General features: G+C 36.9%; 1 long non-coding RNA gene across 2 annotated transcripts; it reads right to left on the reverse strand.

The window, feature by feature from the left end:
- Positions 1 to 1,231: 1,231 nt before the first annotated feature.
- LOC138891670 (uncharacterized) lies at positions 1,232 to 6,186 on the reverse strand. Of its 2 annotated transcripts, none has more exons than XR_011408039.1 (3): positions 5,750 to 6,186; positions 5,543 to 5,636; positions 1,232 to 1,319 (listed from the first exon to the last, which is right to left on the reverse strand). It is a non-coding gene; the product is annotated as an uncharacterized lncRNA (long non-coding RNA). The 2 variants fall into 2 exon arrangements; XR_011408038.1 differs by lacking the exon at positions 1,232 to 1,319 and adding an exon at positions 1,585 to 2,264 and having other exon boundaries at positions 5,750 to 6,185.
- Positions 6,187 to 12,330: the final 6,144 nt, after the last annotated feature.

The raw sequence follows: 12,330 nt of genomic DNA on the forward strand, positions 1-12,330 counted from the left end.
AATATCAAATGACATATATTTTTATATCAAATAACATTCACAAAAATATGTTCAAATCATCAAATATGAGATTGGATATAGGGCATATTTAATATATCCCAAACAAGTTGCTCTACTACTGGAGGTACGTTCCCTTCCTAAAAATAGTTCCACTTTGGTCCGTTTGCTTTGTGATGTGAGGCGGCTTATTAATAGTTCCATTGCTTCTTTCATCCACCCGTTTTGGCAAAGTTTTCTTGCTTCGCGCACATTCATCTGCAATTGGTTTGTGGAAGCTACTTGTCAAAGGCGAAGATATGAATTCGTTTTCATAATGAAATTTAGAAACAACGAATTATTGCATACCCAAGTTCTTTAGTGAATCTCTTACTAAGGCCAAGAGCCTACTTGTTCTGCTGCAAACAGAGGAAACATCTGCCCTTCATAGGCAGTGTCACTGGTTCTGTTCTCAAAGTACCATGTTCCCAGTTTGCTCTGCAAAAGTAATCCAAAACCCAAAATAAAACTTCTTAGAACCACTTATAAGTAATCAAAATACAGATGCTATTACTTTATCAAGATCAACGTTGAATAAGACAGCAGACATAAAGATAATCGCGTATTCCTAAAGCGAAACGATCACATCTAATCATGAATCAGTGCATTCAGTCTTGAGCAAAGGACTTACAAGTAACTTCTGGCTTAAAAATCTAGCACTCAATATTTTGTTAGAAATGGAAATGTCATTCAACTGATGTAATAGACAAGTTAATGCAAAGACATTGTTGCTTGTTTTTCACCTTTTTCCTGCAAAAGAAGTACTCCTACTGATCCATTTTATATGACACAATGAAATGCTCTTATAGGCATAAAAATGTCAATTTTAAAACCATAAGGTCTAAAAGGGAACTTTTGGTACGTGACAAAATTCTTCTATCTTTCTTAAAAACTCCATGTTCAGTCAAACATTGTCATATAAATGAACCGGATGTAGTAGTACAAAAGAAGAGAAAGAGATCATGAGGGAGTACTAAACTCAACTTCACCTCGCGCTCCAGCTTCCTCCACTGTCTCATGTTGTGCTGCATCTTCGACTTTTTCATCATTTTCCCAACCTCCCTGCCACAACAAGAGAGATATCTGAATTTAAAACAGAGTTTCCTCCAACATACTCCTCAAAGAGAGCATCAAAACGATATATTAAAAAGTTTTAAACTCATGGATCAGTAGCTACCTTTGGGAATAACAACCCTTTCCCTTTTCTCTGGAACTTGTGAGAAGAATTTCAAAGGAATCCTCATCTAGTACCACAGTGAAATTTTTATCTGTAGAGTATACGTCTGCAGAAAGACACGATCAGGGAAACAAATACAGTTAATAATTGAACTACAACCTTAACACCAAATATGTCTTTCCACATGAAAATCAGTACACAAAGACAAAATCTGAAACTTGGTACTCAGAAAAGCAGAAAACTAGCTTTCGGTAAATGAATTATGATGAAGCATCAAGACATGACTCAAGTAGCAACATGTCACAGAATACTCCACGGGCTGTCACTTCAGCCCCAGGACCCGAAACCACACACTACTAGAGGTTGCTTCGCATATCTTTCAATCGTGAATGCAATTATGTTATCCTATCCTGAGAGTTGTGCAAAAGGGTGTTCCTTACTGTATCTCCACAGCTCGACGGCTCCTTTTCTATCGACAACATCCACTACTCCAACGTATCTCAAGACCTTCATATACATCAATTTTGTTAGAAGGAGCACCTGAATCTATTCTTTCTGTGGAAGCATCTGTTCATTCCTCAGTGAAAGGAAATGCTACTCAGGGGTCAAAAAAGAAAGCTGGTGCCTCACCAGAAAGACTTGGTTCGTAGAGTAGAGGCCTTTCACCAAGATATTGGTTTTAAGCTCCTGCGGCTGACTTTTTGTCTTACGACACGACATGGTAAATGATTGAGTGCGCTTTCCTTTCTCCTACTCCTACTTCGGGAAGGGAAGTGCTAAAGGGCGGGCATGCTCGACTAAAAGGAGAGGAAAGGTTCTTCACTTTCGGCACGGGCGCGGACTCCGCGATCTCTGGGTCGCCTAGGTTTGATTTCTTCCGCCTCTTGAGATCCGCTATCTCTATGATTTGATCCTTCGCGTATCGGCCCCATACTTCTTTGATCTCCCTTTCTCCTGACGTAAGAAAGTGACACAGGCTTTTCCAAACTTGACGGTCAAGTTCCCTGCTACTTCCGTAGATAAGCCTTGGATGAGCCTAACAACCATGTACCTGGAAGCACTTTTGTTTTCAACCACCAAATGGCAAAAGGAAGGTAAAATAGCACAAATCCAAGAAAACAAAACATCTAATACATGCTTGTGACCAGGGGCGGATGCATGTTTGATGAAGCGGTATCACGTGACACCGCTTCATCGGAAAATTTTATTAAATATATGTATTAATACTGTGAGAAAACGGATAAGTAAGAAAAAATGACACCACTTGACATAAATTGTCTCTTGGTGAGTTGGTTATGTGCTTGATTTTGTTCTTGTGGTTAAAGTTGTGCTTATATAGAAATGAACTCGGGACCTTTTCTAACATAAGATTCAACAGAAACAAATAGATTAAGATAATTTCTTATCCAAAAATATGATAATTAAAGTTATTATTCATGTTCTTTTATAAATTTTGACACCGCATACAAAAATTTCTGCTTACGCCCCTGCTTGTGACCTACTCAACCTTGTGACAAGAAAATATTTTGTCATGCAATGGCTGCAACTGAACAAGATTGAATCACGCATAAATAATCCTTGTGACTTCTTTCCCTCTCTCATCTCACTTTCTCCCTCAAAGATTGGATCAAATCAGTAGTCAATGATGAAGCACGACACTACATACTATGACTTATCTGGTACTAAAATTCTAAATGTAAGAGCAATTTTCCTATGCAGGAACTGCTAAGTATTTGAAGGAATGATGGTATGGAGATGTAGAAAATTCCTTTCTTCCATTAGGCTCTCAGTCTCAGATTGATGCTCTACTTGGGGGAATGTATTTTACCAGATAGAAAATATTTCTCGTACGTGAGGCTTCTTGATATAGAAGCACGTACAGATGTACAAATCAAGTTGAGAACTATGCCGTTTTTGTAAACTATAGGGGAATGATGCTCAAATATCACACAGCAAAGCCAAAGAAGTTCAGATACACGTCCTAATAAAAGACTCCAATTAACCAATCCGAACATCAAATTGGTTAATAACAATTAAGATATTATGATACATCAAAACAAATGATAATTAATTATTGAGGAAAAAGCCTAGTCTGTCATTCTCATTACAAAGGTGAGTAAACTACTCCTCCCGACTCAATTTATATGGTACTATTTCCTTTTTATTTACTCCCAAAAAGAATGTCACATTTCTATGAGTGTATTTTGGCATGAATTTTCTTGGAAAATAAGTGGGTTTCTTACCTATAGACCCAAAAAGATGATTCTTGATTTTTCTTTAATATTTGTTCATGAATTTCCCATGCAGAGAAGGAAACCAATCCTATGGTTTGACTAGAAAGTTGTGGGAAAATGAATAATGAAACATCCAGGAAACTTCATTTACGGAATTTTAAAAACATGAAATGGAGATATATTTAAAAGATGCCAAAATTAGAATCTTCATATATCTCAAATCTTTAGATGTTTTAATTTGACAATAAATAGAATTAAGCTTCTTTCCAATTTATCAAAGGGATAATGCATAAAATCCTCCCCGACCTATGACCATATTACCAACTACACACATTTTCTTTTCGGGGGTCCTATTACCCCCTGAACTATTTTAAAGTGTAATAAACACCACCCTAAGTGCTGACGTGGTATAAAGAGTGTTCACACTCTCCTAAGGGCATGTGGACGTTACAAAAATAATTTTAAAATTGATTAACATGTACAAGTGTCATCTTTTGATTGGACATTACACAATTAATTGCATCTAATTAATTAGTCTCCTTCGTCTTCTAAGCCTCTTCTTACACTGACTAGTTCCTGCACACAATTACAGTTTCTTCATTTTTTTAAATACAATTGGACTTGTTTTTTATGTTAATATAAAGTGGGCGTAGCAACCGAAAAGGCAGGCGAAAATTAAGATGCCACTGTTTTCCTTTCCCATATCTGGCTAGTTTAAATTTTAAATAGGAGATAAAAATAGAAAATAAAAAAAGAGGAGAACGAACGATGTTACAATATACAGTATTCCGCGTACACTTTCTTGTACATTTTCAAAAATAACTATCCAAATTAAGCTTCAAAATTTATTTTCTTCCCAGTTTTATTTATTTCCATATACAAAAAGTAAAATATCTAGATAACCTCTTAAATTTGTCGCAATTTGTATACTTCAACTTAGCTTGTGACATGATAGACATTATTATTTGAAAATATTGTTTTACGGATATCTTATATTGACCTAACAAATTACTAGTGTTTCACTTAAATTGAGCATATGAGGGGCTCAATATTGTTTTTTCCCCTCTCTTTTCCAAGTACAATATTTAGTGCCCGTTTGGCCTAAGAAATTTTTTACTTCTTTTGCAAATTTTTTTTACTTTTTTCGGAATCAGTGTTTGGCCATAAAATTTTCAAATTTCACTTGAAGTTAAATTTCAAAATTTTGCGAAAATTTGAAAAACTCCAATAAAATGATGTTCGGCCAGAACTGACAATATCAAACAAGTATTATATAAAACCCATCAATAACTCAGTTCACCGGAGAATAAAGATCTCGTCGTAAACGGCAAGTCGTGATAAAAAGGGAGGGACATCTAACGTTTAATAAGTTCTGGCCATTGAAATGAAAAATGATTGAGAAATTAGGAAAGAGAAAAAAAGAATACTTTAAGAAATACTTTATGTTAGACATATGGAAGTCCAAATTGTCAATCTTTTGGAGTTGGAGCTCAGATGAGGCTTTTGCCTTTTGGCCGGATATGATAATGAAGGTCTGCAAATAGGAAAACAAGGAAGAAGGAGAAAAAGGTGAAAAAAAGTTTTTAAGTAAGAAATACACGTTTTAGGCGCGTGTATTTCACCACTTTGCACATATCTGGTTATAGCTTTTTAGGGGGTAAATAATTACACTTTAAAATAGTTCAGGGGATAATAGGACCCCTGAAAAGAAAAGGTGTGTAGTTGGTAATATGGTCATAGGTCAGGGAGGATTTTCTGCATTATCCCTTTATCAAACATGCAGCTAAATGAAGTAATTTTATAAGCATGGAATAATATTGTTTGATATGGTTAGATATATAGCGCATCCTTAATCAGATCTTAGTTATGGCTAGCCCACCTTGGAAGACTATATGTTGTAAAATTGAAAAATGCAGCATAAACCATATGTTAGTATTAATTTCATGACCTTGAAGTTCAATTTGATAGTATAATATAGAGTATACTAACACTATTAATCAAACATGTAGCATGGTTTGAAGAAATTAAATGAAAAAGCTGACAATGAGAATGGTTAATCATGGAAAATTATACTTGTTGGAATCTTTTAACTCACCATGGTTAATCATGGGTCAAAACAGGCGGAGACAAGATGGAGAATCAATTGAAAAAACTCATTGTTGATATGTACATAACCCATTGATGAGCTCCTGTCAATAGAGGAAAGAAGAAACAAAACAAAAAGGAAAAAATAAGACAGAATGAGAAAAAAAAGTTCATTGGTTTTGGAAAAAGACTATAGCTAATAGAAGGAGAGAATTACATAAAAAGCGAGAACACAATTTCACCGCCAACTAGGAAAAATTTCTGGGAATGAACGATTGAGCCCCAAAATTTCTGAAGAGACTGGCGACTGTTATTCCCGGTCAATATTCCTGTATTTGTAAATATTAATTCTGCAAAATATAAGTTAACGTAATGAAACAATAATAATAAATTCGAGCCCACTGAATTCACAGTGTTTCCTTAAGGAATTTAATCCCCTCCTAGTACCCAAGGTAATGGATTATTTCCTCCCAGGATAGAACGAATAACACACTGGTGTAGCGGTACTTCAAACCCCAGTGTTTCGGCGAACACAAAGTTCGGTAGCAAATCACACTTACAGTTGCTTTGTTTGAAGTTAAAAAACAATGCAGAACGAAGGAGTATATACTCAGAAAAACGTATGGAAGTTCTGAGAGGAAGGAGTGCAATGTATAGCCAATTTGTTGAGCGAATTGTATGTTGAGTTAAGTATTTCTTCAACATTTGCTGCTCATATATATAGCAGCCAAGAAGGAGTGCAAGACCAAACGTCCACCCTTCATGGTGGAGCAAGCATTACATGTTTGTGGAGCAAGCACTTCATGGTGGGAAGACCATTATCCGGCTGCCAAATTATCAATACACGGATTGAAAAATATCCGTTACAAATACGGATAATCTTACGTTAATATTTACTATTAACAAATAAATTTGGTCCAAAAAATTAATCAATCAATCGATCATTTGACCAAATCCAAATCCAAATCCGAATCCGAAGCCGAATCCGAAGCCGAAGCCGAAGCCGTAGCCGAAGCCGAGCGAGCGACGACGACGGCGCGAGGCTTGCTTTCTTCTTAACTCTTTAAGAGCTACAAGAAGAGCAATTATATATATACCCACCAAAAATATCTTCCACTTCCAATATGGGACAATGTCTCATTGTTAAGAGGGGAAACTTAAAATTTTACTCAAAATTTTATTTTCCCTCCATTTCCCATTCATCCTCATTTTAAGAATATTACATCTTAAAAATAAAACCTCAACAATCCCCCACATGAATGGGGAATGGCTATATCACGGAAGTATGCATGAAAAACTGTGTGATTTACAAGCAAGGATTAATTGCATCTGGATAAGTAGGTTTCCCTTTGAACTTTCCGTAGTAAACTTATGTCGGATATACTCGGTCAATCGGTAGATTTGATATCTTTGAACCGTCGATCTTTGGTGTATACCTAGACAACCATAAGTCACACAATCAACCCTTAACCGTCTTTGGTTCTCATTGTTGTGTTCGTTTCAGCCATGAACACCGCCTGGTTTCATAAGTGCGTAGAGAACTGGCCTTACAAAGTTCTCCTTGAAGCGGCTCACACTTCACACTTAAATAGGTGATTCCTAAACGTGTCATCCTGTAGATACACTATTTGATATACCCCGTATCAAATTTAGAAATCATTAAAAAGCCTTAATGCTTTATCCTTGGTACTGAACATTGTCTCATCACGAGAATGGACTAAAATTTTATTTGACAATGTTGAACCGTCATTAATGACTTTGTTTGATCTCTTTGAACCTAGATCTTGGGATCTCCAGTCTTCTAGGTAGAGTTACCGCCACAATGACTTGTTCTCGGCCATAGCCCCATTCCCCTTGATGATTTCTCAACTACCTCTCTAGTTAGGCCTTTTGTAAGTGGATCCGACACATTATCACTTGACTTTACATAGTCAATTGTGATAATTCCTCTAGAGAGTAATTGCCTAACGGTTTTATGTCTTCGTCGTATATGACGAGATTTACCGTTATACATGACGCTCCCAGCCCTTCCAATTGCCGCTTGACTATCACAATGTATGCATATTGGTGCCAACGGTTTGGGCCAAAATGGAATGTCTTCCAAGAAATTCCGGAGCCATTCAGCTTCTTCACCGGCTTTATCTAAGGCTATGAATTCAGCCTCCATTGTAGAGCGGGCAATACATGTTTGTTTGGACGACTTCCAAGATACCGCTCCTCCACCAATAGTGAATACATATCCACTCGTGGACTTAGAATCAGTTGAACCGGTGATCCAATTTGCATCACAGTATCCCTCAATCACCGCAGGGAAATTACTGTAGTGCAATTCAAAGTTCTGGGTATGTTCTAAATATCCCAAAACTCGTTTCATTGCCATCCAATGAGATTGGCCTGGATTGCTCGTATATCGACTCAGTTTACTTATAGCACAAGCTATGTCTGGTCGTGTACAATTCATGATATACATTAAGCATCCCAATACACGAGCATAATCCAATTGTGATATGCTTTGGCCTTTGTTCTTTGCTAATACAAGATTCACGTCAATTGGAGTCTTTGCAACTTTAAAGCCCAAGTGCTTGAATTTTTCAAGTACTGTCTTAATATAATGAGATTGTGACAATGCCAGACCTTGAGGAGTCTTATTGATCTTAATTCCCAGAATTAAATCAGCAACTCCCAAGTCTTTCATATCAAACTTGCTATTGAGCATACGCTTAGTAGCATTTATGTTGGCAATGTCATTACTCATTATCAACATATCATCCACATATAGGCAAACAATGACTGTGATTTGGAACATTTTTAATGTACACGCATTTATCACATTCATTTATCTTAAAACCATTTGACAACATTGTTTGGTCAAATTTCGCATGCCATTGTTTGGGTGCTTGTTTTAGTCCGTAAAGAGACTTAACAAGTCTACATACCTTCTTTTCTTTACCTGGAACCACAAACCCTTCAGGTTGTTCCATGTAAATTTCTTCCTCCAACTCTCCATTTAAGAAGGCCGTCTTAACATCCATTTGATGAATTTCAAGACCATACACTGCAGCTAATACTACTAACATCCGTATGGACGTAATTCTTGTAACTGGAGAGTATGTATCAAAGTAGTCTAGACCTTCTCGTTGTCTATACCCTTTGACTACGAGCCTTGCCTTGAATTTATCAATAGTGCCATCATCTTTGATTTTTCTCTTAAAAATCCATTTAGAACCCAAAGGTTTATTTCCAGGAGGAAGATCAACCAATTCCCATGTATGGTTGTTCAATATGGATTCTATTTCACTATTGACTGCCTCTTTCCAAAACAATGATTCCGAAGAAGTCATAGCTTCTTTAAATGTTTGAGGCTCATTCTCCAATAAGAAAGTCACAAAATCTGGTCCAAATGAAGTAGACGTTCTTTGACGTTTACTACGTCTTGGATTCTCCTGATTACATGTACTTTCTTTTGTTTCTTCCCGAGGTCGTTTAGATCCTTCACCAAACGACTCACATTCCTTTTTATACGGATATATATTTTCAAAAAACTCAGCATTATCTGATTCTATAACCGTATTATTATGAATGTCGGGATTTTCTGATTTATGAACCAGAAATCGATATGCTTTACTATTTATCGCATATCCTATGAAAACACAATCAACGGTTTTCGGTCCTATCTTTACCCTTTTGGGTTTAGGAACTTGCGCTTTTGCCAAACACCCCCACACTTTAAAATAATTCAAGTTGGGCTTCCTTCCTTTCCATTGTTCATAAGGAATGGATTGTGTTTTGCTATGGGGCACTCGATTTAATATTCGATTAGCCGTAAGAATGGCTTCCCCCACAAGTTCTGTGGCAAACCAGAACTTATCAACAACGCATTCATCATCTCCTTTAATGTGCGATTCTTTCTTTCCGCAATCCCATTAGATTGGGGCGTGTAAGGGGCTGTTGTTTGATGAATAATTCCATATTCTAAACATATTTCTTCAAAAGGAGATTCATATTCACCACCCCTATCACTTCTTATCATTTTTACTTTCTTGTTAAGTTGCGTTTCAACTTCATTTTTGTATTGCCTGAATGCGTCTATTGCTTCATCTTTACTATTCAGTAAGTAAACATAGCAATATCGAGTACCATCGTCAATAAAAGTTATGAAATACTTCTTTCCACCGCGAGATGGTATTGACTTCATGTCACAAATATCTGTGTGAATTAAGTCTAAAGGATTTGAATTCCTTTCAACTGACTTATAAGGATGTTTAACATACTTAGATTCCACACATATTTGACATTTTGATTTTTCGCATTCAAACTTGGGCAGTACTTCCAAGTTAATCATTTTCCGCAAGGTTTTATAATTGACATGACCCAAACGTACATGCCATAAATCATTTGACTCAAGTAAGTAAGAAGAAGCTGAAATATTATTATTATTTTCAACAACCATTACATTTAGATTGAAAAGGCCCTCGGTGAGGTAACCTTTTCCCACAAATATTCCATTCTTACTAATTACAACCTTGTTGGATACAAAAACGCACTTAAAACCGTGTTTAACAAGAAGTCCAGTAGAGACTAAATTCTTTCTCATTTCGGGAACATGAAGGACATTGTTCAAAGTCATGACCTTGCCAGAAGTCATTTTTAGAAATACCTTCCCATATCCTTCAACTTTTGCTGTTGAAGCATTTCCCATATAAACTGTCTCTCCGGGTTCAGCAAGAGCATAGGTAGCAAAAGCCTCTCTAACTGCACAAACATGGCGAGTGGCTCCTGAATCAAACCACCACAGTTTAGGATTTCCCACCAAGTTACATTCAGAGAGCATGGCACACAAGTTATCAACATCATCATGGTTTACTACCATGTTTGCTTGACCCCTTTTCTTGTCTTTCTTCGGAGCACGACACTCCGTAGATTTGTGTCCGGTTTTCCCACAGTTGTAGCAGTTTCCACTGAACCGCTTCTTGCTTGGGTTGTATTTCGGACCAGAAGCCTTCTTCCTCTTTTTGTTAGCTTCAACAATATTTGCTCCCATTATTGTTGAATTTCCACGGCCTCTCCTTTCAGCAGCTTTATTGTCCTCTTCGATTCTCAACCGAACAATGAGATCTTCAAGGGACATTTCCTTTCGTTTGTGTTTCAAATAATTTTTGAAGTCCTTCCACAACGGAGGCAACTTCTCAATCATTGCTGCTACTTGGAATGCTTCGTTGATTACAAGACCTTCAGCAAGTAGATCATGAATAATCACTTGCAATTCCTGGACTTGAGTAATAACAGACTTGCTATCTATCATTTTGTAGTCCAGAAATTTTGCGGCAATGAATTTCTTCATCCCGGCATCTTCAGTCTTATATTTCTTTTCAAGCGCATTCCACAATTCTTTGGATGTCTCCATGCTACTGTATACATTATACAGATTATCATCCAGTCCGCTAAGAATATAATTCTTGCATAAAAAATCAGAATGCTTCCATGCTTCAATCACGAGAAAGCGTTCATTATCTGGAGTTTTATCCGGCAGATCAGGAATATCTTCCTTGATGAACTTCTGTAGACATAACGTAGTTAAGTAGAAGAACATCTTCTGCTGCCAGCGTTTGAAATCAATCCCGGAAAATTTTCCGGGTTTTTCTGCCGGTGCCAACGCCGGTGTTCGGCTTGTCGTTGCGTTGGCAGTCACCATCGGAACAGCTTGGTTTTCGTTTTCAGTCATCATCTTTTCTGTAAAAGAATGACACAAACAAACGTTTAATACACGTTTTCAAACTGGAGTAAAAATCACGTAGATTTTAATATCCAACAAAATGCCACGAAGGCTTAACTCTCCAAAACGGGAGTACACAAACCACAAAGGTTTTAGTTTGCAGAATAATAAGAATAACACAAGTACAGAAATAAATATTAAATTCCTTAAGATTGTTATTCCCGGTCAATATTCCTGTATTTGTAAATATTAATTCTGCAAAATATAAGTTAACGTAATGAAACAATAATAATAAATTCGAGCCCACTGAATTCACAGTGTTTCCTTAAGGAATTTAATCCCCTCCTAGTACCCAAGGTAATGGATTATTTCCTCCCAGGATAGAACGAATAACACACTGGTGTAGCGGTACTTCAAACCCCAGTGTTTCGGCGAACACAAAGTTCGGTAGCAAATCACACTTACAGTTGCTTTGTTTGAAGTTAAAAAACAATGCAGAACGAAGGAGTATATACTCAGAAAAACGTATGGAAGTTCTGAGAGGAAGGAGTGCAATGTATAGCCAATTTGTTGAGCGAATTGTATGTTGAGTTAAGTATTTCTTCAACATTTGCTGCTCATATATATAGCAGCCAAGAAGGAGTGCAAGACCAAACGTCCACCCTTCATGGTGGAGCAAGCATTACATGTTTGTGGAGCAAGCACTTCATGGTGGGAAGACCATTATCCGGCTGCCAAATTATCAATACACGGATTGGAAAATATCCGTTACAAATACGGATAATCTTACGTTAATATTTACTATTAACAAATAAATTTGGTCCAAAAAATTAATCAATCAATCGATCATTTGACCAAATCCAAATCCAAATCCAAATCCGAAGCCGAAGCCGAAGCCGTAGCCGTAGCCGTAGCCGAAGCCGAGCCGAGCGAGCGAGCGACGACGACGGCGCGAGGCTTGCTTTCTTCTTAACTCTTTAAGAGCTACAAGAAGAGCAATTATATATATACCCACCAAAAATATCTTCCACTTCCAATATGGGACAATGTCTCATTGTTAAGAGGGAAAAACTTAAAATTTTACT

Source organism: Nicotiana tomentosiformis, chromosome 5 (assembly GCF_000390325.3).
Source record: "Nicotiana tomentosiformis chromosome 5, ASM39032v3, whole genome shotgun sequence".
NCBI classification, from domain to species: Eukaryota; Viridiplantae; Streptophyta; class Magnoliopsida; order Solanales; family Solanaceae; genus Nicotiana; species Nicotiana tomentosiformis.